This window comes from Tympanuchus pallidicinctus, unplaced genomic scaffold, assembly GCF_026119805.1.
Source record: "Tympanuchus pallidicinctus isolate F22 unplaced genomic scaffold, pur_lepc_1.0 scaffold16, whole genome shotgun sequence".
NCBI classification, from domain to species: Eukaryota; Metazoa; Chordata; class Aves; order Galliformes; family Phasianidae; genus Tympanuchus; species Tympanuchus pallidicinctus.
In genome coordinates, this window is record NW_026294679.1 from 3,759,415 (window position 1) to 3,772,802 (window position 13,388).

Here is a 13,388-nt window from a genome sequence, read left to right on the forward strand (position 1 = left end):
TGAGCTGATCAGTGTGGGCACTGCAGGGGCAGGAGGTGCTGCTGACCTACAGGAGCTCACAGGGGCACCAGTGAAGTCAGAACTCTCTATAGGACTGATGATGAAGTTAAGCAAAATGAAAACGTGGGGTGATAAAGGTGCTGACAGCCACGCAGGCTGGATGGGAAATCACTGAAAAGTCAGGCAAACAGCTTCTGGAATCCCTTTGGGCAAGCTACAAAATGTACACAGGATTGAAATACATGGATCAGAAAGCTACAGAGCAAGCGCTGATTTATCTCATTGGAAGATTAGTGTCTGCTAAGAAACATGGCATCCATACTAGGCTAATTTCTTTAATTTCATCTTTTTCTTTTTTTTTCATTTCATTGAGTTTATATCGTTTATGTGCACAGTGAATACAACATACTGCTGTTGACTGATATCTTAGATTGCTTAAAAGACCTCTTTAAAACTGCATAACGATGAGAGAAGATTTTAAATGTTTTCAATGCATTTGTGTTTTTTGAAAGCTGTAGCAGAAATGCAAAGTCACAGCTTGAAGCAGTGACTGAGCACCTGGTGGGAAGGCAGGACCAACCCAGGGCAGCTCAGGTGCATGCAATGCAGCTGAGTGACTGGAAAGGCTGGAGCCAGGATCCACCCCTTCCCATCCTCATTTAAGGGCTGGCAAGGGAAGCAAGGGGTCTTACTGGAGTTCCCTGCATGCCTGAGGCTTTCTAAAGGTAGGAAGCTTCTTTTCTTTATTTCTGCACTGGTGACTGTTGCACTTGAGCAAATCCTCACTTGCTGCAGACTAGGACCCTGCTGCTCTGCTGTCATTGCTGTGCTTTCCACCATCTTATGCTTGGTGAGCCAGGTGGGTATGACAGCAGTGTACTAATTAGGATGGGTTATCTTAAAAAGATGATGCATTGGTTGGTCACTAGGACCCCTAATACCTGAAAGGAGGAATTCCTGGGTTCCCTGTGGCTGAGTGCTGTATGGATTGTTGTCAGTGGTTTATGGGCTGGTTCAACTTGGTTCCATCGTGATAAGTGGGGGCCACTGCAACCTGTGTGAGGAGGTTGACAGTGTCCTTTGTTTTGCCCCTGGCTTAAAATATGTGGATAAAACTCTAAAAAGCCATAATGCTTCAGCCAAATTGTAACTCTGCCTTGTCATCTTCTTTATTCCTTTTTCTAATGCAGTAAATATTTTGTTACCTCCAAGAATGAAATAACCAGTGTTGGCTACTTCCTTCCATGTTCATGTCTGTCAGCATGCTCCATCTGGGTTGCTAATAGTGAAGGAGAACTTAATTAAACCATGTGCAGAGAGAGAGACTAATCAAAGCAGGAGTCCAAGATCAGCAAATCAGTGATAGACCAATCTGGAAAGTACACATTTTACATTAGTACTGGGCAGCTGTGAGCTATATGCAAAGAGTGATTCTGTTAGCTCTTACTGAAGGCTTCTCTTGGCTGGTCTCAGGGGATTTCCATCCCATAATAGCAAAAGTGAATTTAACCCATATTCATAGAGAATATTTCCATGTCTACTAGACAGTACATTTGCCCCTTTAACATACTCTTCTGATAAAGGTTCAGAGGAACAATGGGGAAAGAAGCAAACCAGCTCCTCGAGAAAATTGAAGATTTGTGGAAGGAGCAAGTGAGGAAAGAGACTCTGAAGTGATCAGTTATATCGTTTATATCATAATATTCCAGAGCACCTTTGACTTTTATTATATTAAATTTCACCTGGTAGTTGAGAGTCTAGCTACAAAATCTAATTATATGGCAGAAAAGAACAAAGCGATGAAGTTTTGTCTATGTCTTTAATCACTATTTGATTTTTATCAACTCCAGGCATAATAAACATTGCCTGCAATTATCTCCCACGCAGGAAGATTATTTCCTTTTGTCATGAATACCTGTCATCCAGACCCAGGAGCACTGTGCTGTTATTACTTGGGGCTCAAGGAACACCTGTGCTTTCTTGGCAAGCTCTGGGAAGGAAAATGCTTTAGCAGTATTCATGTAAGAATTTCCTCTGCATTCATGAGTATCTCATGATCTGGTAGCTGTAAAGAGAAAAATTAAAGGAGCTGCTGACTGATCCCTTTCCTCACCACTGAGGATCTTCCACTCTTCAACGCAGCTTTGAGATGATATTTTCATAGAGAATGTTCACGTTTTGTTGGAGAGTTGAAACCCCCAAGGATTTCAACAAAAAGCTCCAAAATATGTTTGCATTTTCCTGACAAAATGTGGTTTTCTCCTGAGTAAAAGGAAAAAGAAAAAACCTAATTATTGCCATTGCTCCTTACACTTTAAATTGCTAGAATTCAGTTCTCTTCAATGCTTTCTTTTTTCTCTGCCTCCGGGCTTGAAAGATGAGGGGGCTAGAGCCAGGAGCCCTCCATGCATGGAGACGCAAGCAGTGTCCTGCAGCCCTACTGAGGATGCTGGAGTGACCTTTTCTCTTTCAAATGAAAAACAGCATCCACAGAAACTGCCTAAATGCAGAGAAGTTAAGGTTGTCTTAAAACATCCCCTGCAGTATTTGTAGCAGCATTGCTATTTTGGATTTCCATCTATTACAGATTTCCCTCTCTGTATGTAATCCTCTTCCTTTTCTTGATACTGTCTCTGTGAAGTCACAGAGGATTTTGCATTTGTTTACTCTAACCTTTCTTGCAAATTAGTGGAGATAAATCAAACAGGACTGAAAACTGATACTTTGTTTGTTTGTTTTTTTTTCTCAGTAGACCTTTTAGCATCTGATAATCTGTCTCTTCTTCAATGTTGTCTCAGGAGAAGGAAAAGGTATTACAACAATCTCTATTGGAGAGCGCACCGAAAAATTCAATCCAATTAGTTTCAACAGTGTGGGCTTTTTCCTCAGGAAAGCCTCTAACATACGTTGGCAGGGCAGAGATTCAAGTGTCAGTGACACCCTTCAGATAAATTGCCCTTCCAGATGGCATTTCAGAGCTTAGGACTGATTTGTGTGCTCTGTCCCTCAGACCAGAGGATGCCTGCACCTTCCCAGCACGGCCTTTTGCTTGCAGAGCTGCAGTGACAGCCACGACGTGCTCTGGAGGGATGTGGCAGAGGTGGACAATGCATACCACTGTTTAGAAGCAACTCTGATGGAGTCAACCAGGAGAGCTCAAGTGCTCAATGTAAGTGACACGTGGGGGGACACACACTGTCTGTGTTTTGAAGTAGCTATGGCCAGAAATGATGCTAAGTGGGAAAGTTGGAGGTGAAAGAGGAATGTGTGATTTATGATGCAGGAGTAACTCTGGCTTCTAGCACTGGAGGACCTACTGCAAGACTAATTAAAGGCCTCATTTACGGTTTCAAGGAGGCCATTATAACACTCAAAACTCCCTGAAATATCAGTGTTGTAGCCATGCCCTGCTCTTCTGGTCATAGAACCATATAACGGCTTGAAGGACCTTTAATATCATCTAGTTCCAACCCCCTGCTACAGGCAGAGATACCTCCCTCTAAACCAGGTTGCTCAAAGCCCCATCTTGCTGGTCATGACCTAGCATGCCCTCCTGGCTAATCAGAAGGCAAAAACTCCTGCCAAAAGAGGCTTCTGGGCTGCCAGAAGGGCAAAGAATCTGTCCTGGGAGGAGGATATGGCACGTGCTTCAGGATGGCCTGTTAGATATGTACAACACGTGCTTTAGTACTCTTAACCTGCATGTCAGGTCAGAATGCGTTTGGTTACAGCTGTCTCCTTAGCAGATAATGAAAAGGCACTGCTTTAAATTGTTTAATAATTCAAGAACTGTGCATGTGATGTCATTCACAGTCTATATGCTAATATAGCGGCTTGAATATGTGATGTTCCTCTTTGCCAACATATGCTTATAGGTAAAGTTGCAGGTTACTCTTCAAATGCATATTTGCATGCATGTTTGTGAACTTGTAAGAATTCGCCTATCTTAGGAGTGAGGAAGTGCTGCTGTGGCAAGTGGAGGAGATGACAAAGCAATGTTGAAGCAAACTTGTGCTCATTATCAACAAACAGTTTGCTTGGTGTAATAAACCAGCAGCACAGTTCCAGAGCGGCCCCCTCCCTCAGCAGCAGGGGCACCCAAACCACATGATGTGAGGGTTCCTGATGCTGGGTAAAAGCTCAGATTTATTGTTTGAGTCATGAATCGGCTAAAATCAATATCTTTTAGTTTAAAGCATTGTTTGGGATTGTTTCTTTATAAGCCTCACAGGCAGAGGGCTGCACTGCTGAATCTCTGCTTTAAAGTAACTTTTTCTGACATGACATGCACCACTGAAAATATGGGTTTGTAATGAAAGTGATGGCACAATGCTGTAGTGCTGCAAACACAAACCTGCAGTGACAGTATCTCAGAGTTCTGCTCTGATTTTTACATGTTCATTCTTCAGAAGTGATCTCTCCTTAGTGAGATCCTGTGACAGCTTAACCCGTACCAGATCTGAGCAACAATTCAGTCTTTTGGGTATTAAATAAAATGGTCTCATCCATGGCAGCAAAGGGGATGAAACAGTGAGTAAATCACCCCCTGGAGATGCTCTGGTATGGATGGTGTCCCTGGTTATAGTAGCAGCAAACCTTCACTGTGTCTTCATCTGTCACAGCTCAGAAAGGTGGTGAGGCACTGGAACAGGTTGCTCAAGGAGGCTGTGGATGCCCCATCCCTGGAGGCATTGAAGACCAGGCTGGATGTGGCTCTGGACAGCCTGGTCTGGTGGTTGGTGACCCTGCATATAGCAGGGGGGTTGGAACCAGGTGATCTTTGTGGTCCTTTCCAACCCAGGCTGTTCTTTGAAGTGTAGAGGCTCTGTCTCCCAGTTACCTGCAGAGATCCTGCAATGGGAAAGGCAGGAAAATAGCCTTTCCCCTTGGATTCTGAGCTAAAAACAGGCAAACTGCTTTTGCAGCTCTTGGTATTTGTATTCTTCTGCATCCTTCTTAGACTCCTTTAATTCCTGATGGAAATAAAGCTGTTGCTTTTCTAAGCATAATGATAACCCTCATTTCTCAGATCCCTTAGTTGAGTAGACTAGATAGGCAGGCAGACAGATATAATATCCAACAATATTCCAGGATATTACCTTTATCCACTAAAGGATAGAATTGCTTGCTGTGAGACTTTATTAAATGCTATGTCAGATCATTTTCACCATGGGAAGCTGTATCACATAGCAGATGGAAAAAAAAGTGCATAGCCTGCAATAAATATTCTAAGAGGCAATACATTACCCAAACTGAACTTAAAATCCTCTCAGATTCTGAGTGCACAGAGCTGTGTCTCATGTTATCAGTTTTTTTGATTGCCCCATTGCAAGGTGCTCTGTTTTGCACGTAGAAAGCCAAGGATGTGTTGTCTGCTAATGTGGTTTTCAGAATAGCAGAGAATGCATCACTTGAATGCCTCCTAAATGAGATCTATCAAATTAACAGCAAGACAAATGAAGAAAGCCATTTTGCTTGTCTGTGTGCTGAAGGAGCGTGAATTCTTAGAAAGGCTGTTGATGTGAGCACCCAGAGTTACAGGGTACAGGCTTTGAAGAAGCATGAAAGCCAGACCTTACAGAAAGAGTCTGCTCAGACTTCCAGCCCCACTAAGAAAATATGTTCTACCATCAGTTTGAGTTGCTTAGGATCTAGCCTGACTGCAGCTTTAGAAATGGCCCTATTGATCTGCCACCGACTCTGCTGGAGGAAGATGCTTTACAATACAGCCATCATTAGTAAGTTCTCCTTCAGCCATTTACTCAGGTTCAAGTGTTTGGGCTGATTTTTTTTATTATTATTTTTTAAACAAGAACAATATCCTTACTTAATCTCCTGGAGAAGTATTCCTTTCTACTTTGCTGCATCTCCCTTCTATTCTGCTGCATCTGTTAGACTGGTGTGTTTTGTCTCCAGCACTATTTACTACTTTGATATAACAAGGTAAGAGGGACAAATGGAGCATGTTGTTTTCAAAAAGAATCTGAAAAACTATGGCTTCTGTGTTAGGTTTGGTTTTATTTTTTTTTCCCCAAAGAAAAATCTCATAGGTGAGAAAGACAGTACAAGAAAAATGCCTTTTCTGACCAATACATGAAATAAACTGTTCAGGAACAAGTAATCCCCCCAAAAATATATATATATTGAGCAATTCTGGTAAGATTAGGGAGGAAAGTCTTACTTGTGTATCTCGCTGCTCTTGCAGCATGGGCCAGAGGTGTCAAGACACAACATTCCCAGGGTTTGGATATTGTAGGTAATCTTTAGCAATTCGTATTATTCTTTATTCATGTTACTTCTGTCCTCTGTTCATTCATTCAAGACTTCCATCCCTATGACAGGTGGAATTTAAGGCCCAATCCTGATGTTGGCAAAGTTAGTAGAAGACTTACTGAAAGACTAGTGGAAAGAATTTGAAGGGTTTTAATGAGGAAAATATTCCCAAGCAGAGGAAAAATAAATGGGTTCAGCTGCCTGCCTTTATTAGGAAAGGCTACTTAAGAGAGGACTTCTAGAACTGGGAGAGCATGGATTAAGTTATGAAAGATATACATGTGGCCATTCCATATGTTTGTACCAAAAATGTGAAACAAGAAACCCAACCCAGCAAAACCATTCATGAAACAAAGGCTGAAAAGCCATGATTGATGCCAACAAGGAGAGAAACATTAATATTTCAGATTTATTTTACTGTGTGGTGTTTTCTGTTGTGCTCTGACAGGTTATAGCACACGATCTGTGCAATAATCAAGGCTTCTTGCTGAAGACAGCACATAAACAAGTCTGGTTAGAGCTAGGAGCCTGAGAGAGCACCAATGGATTCAAGGATGAGCATCTGGTGGCATTCATAGTAGTAGTTACCAAGAAATATATGATCCTGGTCAGCTAAAAGCAGATAAACCAGCACACAGACTACTCAATTCTGCACAGAAATGCAAACATGGTTTGTTATATGGAGTGGTCTGAGGTGTGTCTGACTGGGAACACACCAACTCCAGGGAAAGGAGTTTGGAAGCCATGTAAGAGATGTTTACAGGTGATGGGTGGCGTCTCCACTAAGCTGTCAAATCCTGAAATATTAAGAGGATCTCTCACTTCCCAGAGCTGTGGAGACATTTATCTGCACTGGACTTTGGCACCACAATTGTGTCTGCATCTGTTCAGAACTGAGAAGAAAGACAAGTGACAACCAGTCCAAAGTGCCAGACTGAAAGCTTGTTCCAGCTTCCAATACATCTTTCCCAGCAAAGTGTCGGCGAGCCTGAAGGGTTCTCTTCAATCAGTTTTTTTCACTTGCTCATAATTGAAAATTGTCAACAAGTGTCTGTGAAGATTTCCCTGATTTTTTTTTTATTTGTTTTTAAGGGGAAAATGACAACTACGTGTCTCAGCTTGCATCTCTCTGCTCCTTGCTATCAGCAGAGCACGCTGTACCTGCTCAAAATAATTATTGCACTCTACCTTGTGCATAGAGTAACCGAAACACTCCATCCCCTTCAAGGATGCTTCCTCCTTCCTGCCTGTTTTCAGCCACGTGAGGCCACGCTAAATGAAGACTAACCTGACTGCTCAGTGAGCACACAGAGTAGGATGCAATGGTTTCCTCATGGCTAATTTTGCAATCCCAATGACCAATTGTCACAATGCGACTGTTCAGCTGGGGGTGAGCTCTGATTTCTGCTCTTTTTGAGGGACATGATTGCTGGCTGCTTGTGGCCCACACTACCCTATGTGCCCTATGTCTGAAGTAAGGGTATTCAGGGACATGAAAGAAAGACCAACCTGAATTAGAAGGTAAGGATGAGACCCTTTCTAAAAGTTTGACTGCTTGCTGCCAAAAGAAAAGCCCATTATTTCTATCTTCTGATAAATGTGGCTTTACAGAGTTAGAATGGAAGCAGTTGTGTTCTCGTGCATCTTCAACAGCTGAAATTATATTGTCATGCACTTCTGTAGTGCTCTAATTGTTACAAACTAGGTTTCTGTTCATGTTTATGGACAATCTGCAGTTATTTCTTAAACAGAAGGAGCTGTGTATTTGTGTGACCCTTCTTGTTCTAGTCATGGATTTAAGTGCAGTACAAAGATGGTTCTATGTAAACATGTTCCAAGCTCTGGAGCTTTTAAGTTAGTTTAATTATAAATACGTATTTTATTCAGCTACTTATCTGAAATTTATCAGCCTCAAGATACTCTGGCTGAGATAATCATGTAATATTTAAACTGCAGGCACAGACTGTCGTTAGAATTTAATACAAGTGGTATTTCAAAGAGAATCTGGATAGAGGCTGGTACACACCAAAAAGGTTTGTGCAATATAGGCATGCAAGGAACGTTTTCCAATTCTGCAGAATAAAATAGGGTTAGAAAGGTGTGGCAAAGGGTTCAGAATGGGTCAGAAGCCCCTACTATCAACTCCAGTGTAGTAAAGGCACAGAGGACAGACAGGTGTAAAATCTGTAGTTTTCTTATCCACGAGGCAGAGCAATTCACCTCCTTCTCATGAGTGCAGCCCTTCATTGTGGCAACCATGACCTGTATGGAAGACACAAGTCAATGTTGCTCTGTGCTTTAATAGGGTTTATCTCCTCGGCCTGAAGAGGAGAAAGCACAGTGAATCAGCTTGGTGCCTGTGAACCGTAATAAGCCCATGGATTTGGACACATGGATTTGGGCATGCCCAAACCTTTTGCTTCTCTGGTTTTGTTTTTTTTTTGTTTTTTTTTAAAAAGTCATAGCCTAATGTTCTGCCATATCCAGGCTCTTTTAAGCTTTCCATTCTGCAAATCACTCAGCTCGCTGACTTTTCAACTTAGTAAAGAAAACATCATGCTTTTCCACGGGGTGGAAAAAGAGCTGGGAACAAAAAGCTTATGCAAAATCTAATTGGCAGTGGGGAAGGAGATCAGATTTATGGGGAAAAAAAAAAGTTTGTCTAGCAACCCTTCCTGCTCTGTTGACAGGAAAGTTTAAAAAAAATAAAAATTCTGCTGAATTACTTACGTCCCAAAACTCCTGGCCTTCCTAATGGCAGTGACACATATTGGGGCCTTGAGAAGAAGCTGGGATCCTTCTGCTGTTTAAAGAGCATGTATCAGGTAAAACTTTACAGGAAGGGCTGTTAAGCACTGGAATGGGCTGCCCTGGGAGGTGGTTGAGTCACCATCCCTGGATGTGTTTAAAAACCGTTTGGATGTGGTGCTCAGGGATGTGATTTAGCTGTTAGAGTTAGGGTGGTATGGTTAGGTTGTGGTTGGACTTGATGATCTTTAAAGACTTGTCCAACCCTAGCAATTCTGTGATTCTATTTATGAGCATTGTGCAGCTGCGTTTTCCAGCATCTTTGGTTAATGAGAGGATTTCTAATGACAGATCCCTGAGGTCTGTCAAACCTCACTGCGCTGCTCTACCATATGGAAAAGCACAATCAAATGTATTGAAAGCAATTAAGCTGGCTTTTAGAAATACAATAAGAAACCACTGGCAATTAAAGACTGGGAATTTTCCACGTGGAAAAGAAGCAGTTTTTTGTTTTTCCATAAACTCACTGAAATTTTGCAAAGACCTTAAATATCACAGTGCTCTGGGAGAGTTCAGCTGCAATGTTCAGTTTAATTCTCAAAAACCAACTTGAAAATGGGAAATGGAAATGTTTTTGTTTTCATAACAGAACTCTGCAAACATCATCCTCTCTCTCCCCCTCAACTCTGTGGGACAAGTTTCACTTCTTCTAATAAAGTACATGGATTTCCACCAAACCCTATCAAGAAAATGACTTTGCAATGAGCTGACATTGGTTGTTATCCTACACCTTGCCACACTTTATTAACTTGGCTTTTAACAGATGGCTTTTAATGAATAATTGCACAGTAATGAAGAAAATATCTTGCTCTTAAATAAAGCTGTATGCAGATTTACTAATCAATTTAGACACTGTATCTCATTTGCTTACGGTACACCTCCTGCTTGGAGTATAATTATCCAACTTTGTGTCTGCATTTAACTGCCTGAATTGAGAGAAATAAAAGTGGGTAGAAGTAATTAATTGTCAGTGTTACCCACCAGCTTCTATTGAAGGCTTCATCAGCATGGAGCTGATGAGCTCTGAATACTTCAGGCTTTTAGAGATATTGAAGATATTACTTGTGAACGTTTTTCTCCTCTGTGGATACAGCATCGCATTGTACATAACCTGCACCATGCAGTAAAGATCTCTTGAAGCATGCAGTTCTTCCTGAAGTATCACTGTCCTTTTTTGCTAAAGCACTGCAGTGGATGGAAGGAAAAAACAGGCTTTCAACTCTCTTTGTAGTATGACGTGCACTACAGCACTGTGTATTTATTAAGATGATGAGTCTGGTCCAGCTGCCCTTCAAGCCCAGGGAAAGCACTGCCAAGCCTGATGGGCTTCCTGAATTCAGGACAACTCACCACCAACTCTGTTTTCTTCTTCCATCGAGAGCCTTTCAGTCCACTCATAACTCCTCTGCTCCTTCGCTTGGGTTTCCAATAGCACTTTGATTCATTCCTCACTCTCACACACATTCCTCTTCATGACTGAGCTTTTAACTTGTAAATCAGAACCAGCAAATCCCAGCAATACTGTAATTTACCACAGAGCTCTCCGTGAAGCAGTCACAAATTAGCTGTACTAATGGCGTCTAACTGGTTTGATGCTGATGAAGCAACAGCAAGACCCAGCAGTGGTGTGATCAGCTGCAAGCAATGCTGGTTTTGTGGGGCTCTTCAGAATGATGGGATTTCACAGTCCTTGCGTGGCTTTTTGTCTCCATTTCTGTCACTGACAATTTTCCATTCTTCTCAGTTTTTTCCTTTTTTTTCAATGAGCTCCTATAAAGAACTCTGTTTTGCTTGGGTTTGCGTGCAGGGGGAAGCCTCTTATTTAAAAGCAGACACCCTGGGGCACTGCTTGGTGTCATTTTATTTTATTTTTTCTTTATTTTGCTTATCGAGGCTTCTATACTCTGAAAGATTGTTATGTGAAAGCTTTTAGATTCAGCACAACTCATCTTAACAACCCTTAGGGTCTGGCATTTTGCATATACTCTCCAGGTATTCATCATCCCTAGGAGCAAACTGCAGAGGAATTTAGGACTAAAAACTAGGTCATTTCAGTGATGTATGCAAAAATTTTAGGCTGATGAGTGCAATTTCAGTGCCTAATTTCTTCTAATACTTGAAGTGGTTTGGAAGGACTGACAGCTCTTCTTTTAGAAGTGTTATTGTGGGTGATCCGATGGACAATTAGAATAAAAGTTTTAACTGCTTGGGGTTGGTTTTTTTTCCAGCTTATATGAAAATAACAAAGAAAAAGAGCATGCACTGCTGCTGTCCTATGGTGTGTCGCTGATATTCTACCTTACATCAAAGGACACTTTTAAAAGGCCATTTAGCACATCTGATAAGTTAAGCTGAATGAATGTCTGTATCAAGAAACCCAGCCAACACCAATCTTGTATACAAACTGCCATAAACCTGCTCCTGCTTATAACGTGCATTAGAAAAAAACCTCCTTCCACACTGAGAAGAGCAATTGCCTCTTGTTGACATAAATCATGAGAGAACCTGGTGAAACTTACAGCATAGGTATGAAACAGAACTGAGATCAGCATCTTCATAACAGGTCATTGCCAAGAAGTGGTGTTAGGAAAACTCTGCCTTGCATGCAGTATTTCATGCTCTGCTATAATATGATAAAGCAGAACAAAGGACAAGTGTTTTGTGCCATCAAAAAAGATAACTGGCACAATCAAAATGCATGCATGCAGTATAAATATATGATGTACTGAGTAGGAATACCATTTTTTTTTTTTTTTTTTTACTTGCTAGTTTCTACCTGTGGCTGAAAACGTGCTCAGCATGAGGTAGGGGGAAACCTGGACAGAAAGGCAGAGACCCAGATTGATCCAGACAGGTTCCAGAACAGAAACTGGAGGGACGAATGGTAATTGCAAGTGGTAAATCCCCTGCCTGCCTGTTGCTCCAGCTGCCCTTTAGGTGACAAGTCACTGCAGGGAGGAGATATAACTACTGGCAGTGTTTGGCCCCTGGGGAGCAACTTGTGGAAACTGGAAAATGTCAACGAGCGCGATGGATCTGTTAACCCTGCTGTGGGTGGGAGGACTGCTAATCTCTGATGGAAAGCAGGGAACCTCTTAGCTAAAGATTTTGAAGGTTTGCTGAAGGTCCTTCTGTCAGACCCAGAGCCTTCCCTCTGTGATGTGACCCTGCTGGCATGGGGCAGATCCAGCCCCCGGCCTGGATCACACCTGAGCTCTGCATTCAGCTGCTAGTATTGGCATGGAAAAGCCCTTTCTGACAGTGTGGAAATAGGTATGTTTCACTCAGTGCATCAGTTCCCAGGTGCGCTCAGCTCAAGCTCAGTGCTTCATTAGCAATACCCCAGCTAGAGCTAAGCACTGTTATCCTTGCCCATCCCTGAGTACCACCCCTGGAGCACTGTTCTGCACACTTTACGGCAAAGCACCCAACATCTACAAGTCTGCAGTGGGAAGAGCTCTGAAAAAGTCAAGGGAATGGAGCAGGAAGTTTGGAGGAGTGCATTAGTCAGCTCCACGGTAGGTTGCATTGCTTTAAATCCAGGGTGGAAACTTCAGCACAAGGCTGATTTTGTTCTCAAGCTGCTCTTATTTGCAAATATTTTACGCAGGCAGGCTACTATTTTAAAGCTTTCCATAATAACTTCATCATACATGCTACGGAAGAGTGAGATGGCCCAAAGATGCAGTGAATCATTTCATCTTAGCAGCAAGCAGTGCGAAGTCTGTACAACAGTGTGGAGTATTACAACGCTGCTGTCTATCATGGGCTTGATCCAGGACGAGATCTTTTGGGAAATCATGCTAACAGTGAGGAAGCTGCCGAGTTAGATGAAGGGCTTATTTCTGGCTTCCGTGAAGAGCTCAGGGAATCAGAAACAAATCCTGCTGAAATGGATTTGGTGTGTCTTAAGCCCCAGCACAATTCCCAGCGTAGGCAAAGAGAGTGATGATAGATTTCTACGCTTGAGACGTGCGTACAGATTGAGGTTGGTCTCACTGCAGTTCCACTGAGAAACCCCACCGCACTGAGCTCTGTGGGCATCGCTGCTGATGCTGATAATCCACAGGTGGTCCTCAGCTTCACGTCATGCAGAAAGAGCACTTCTGGATGGAAAGGATGTTGGAGATAGCACCATCTCTCCTTCACTCAGCCCCTTAGTTGGGGAGATTAATATCGCAAAGATTATGAAAGCCTCTCTTGGGGCTGCTGGCAGTGGTGTGGGGCATGTGGAAGGGCAGCAGAGCCCCACAGGGCATAGAATGTAGACAGCCACAAGGGCCTGCAACAGCACATTTTGGGCACCG

General features: G+C 42.5%; 1 long non-coding RNA gene across 2 annotated transcripts; it reads left to right on the plus strand.

Annotated features, from left to right (window-relative positions):
* The first annotated feature begins 3,014 nt into the window (after positions 1-3,014).
* Positions 3,015-12,298, plus strand: LOC128078023 (uncharacterized). 2 transcript variants are annotated; one of them, XR_008205271.1, is made up of 3 exons: positions 3,015-3,169; positions 6,342-7,794; positions 11,851-12,298. It is a non-coding gene; the product is annotated as an uncharacterized LOC128078023 (long non-coding RNA). The 2 variants fall into 2 exon arrangements; XR_008205270.1 differs by lacking the exon at positions 11,851-12,298 and adding an exon at positions 10,265-11,226.
* The last annotated feature ends 1,090 nt before the right edge of the window (positions 12,299-13,388 follow it).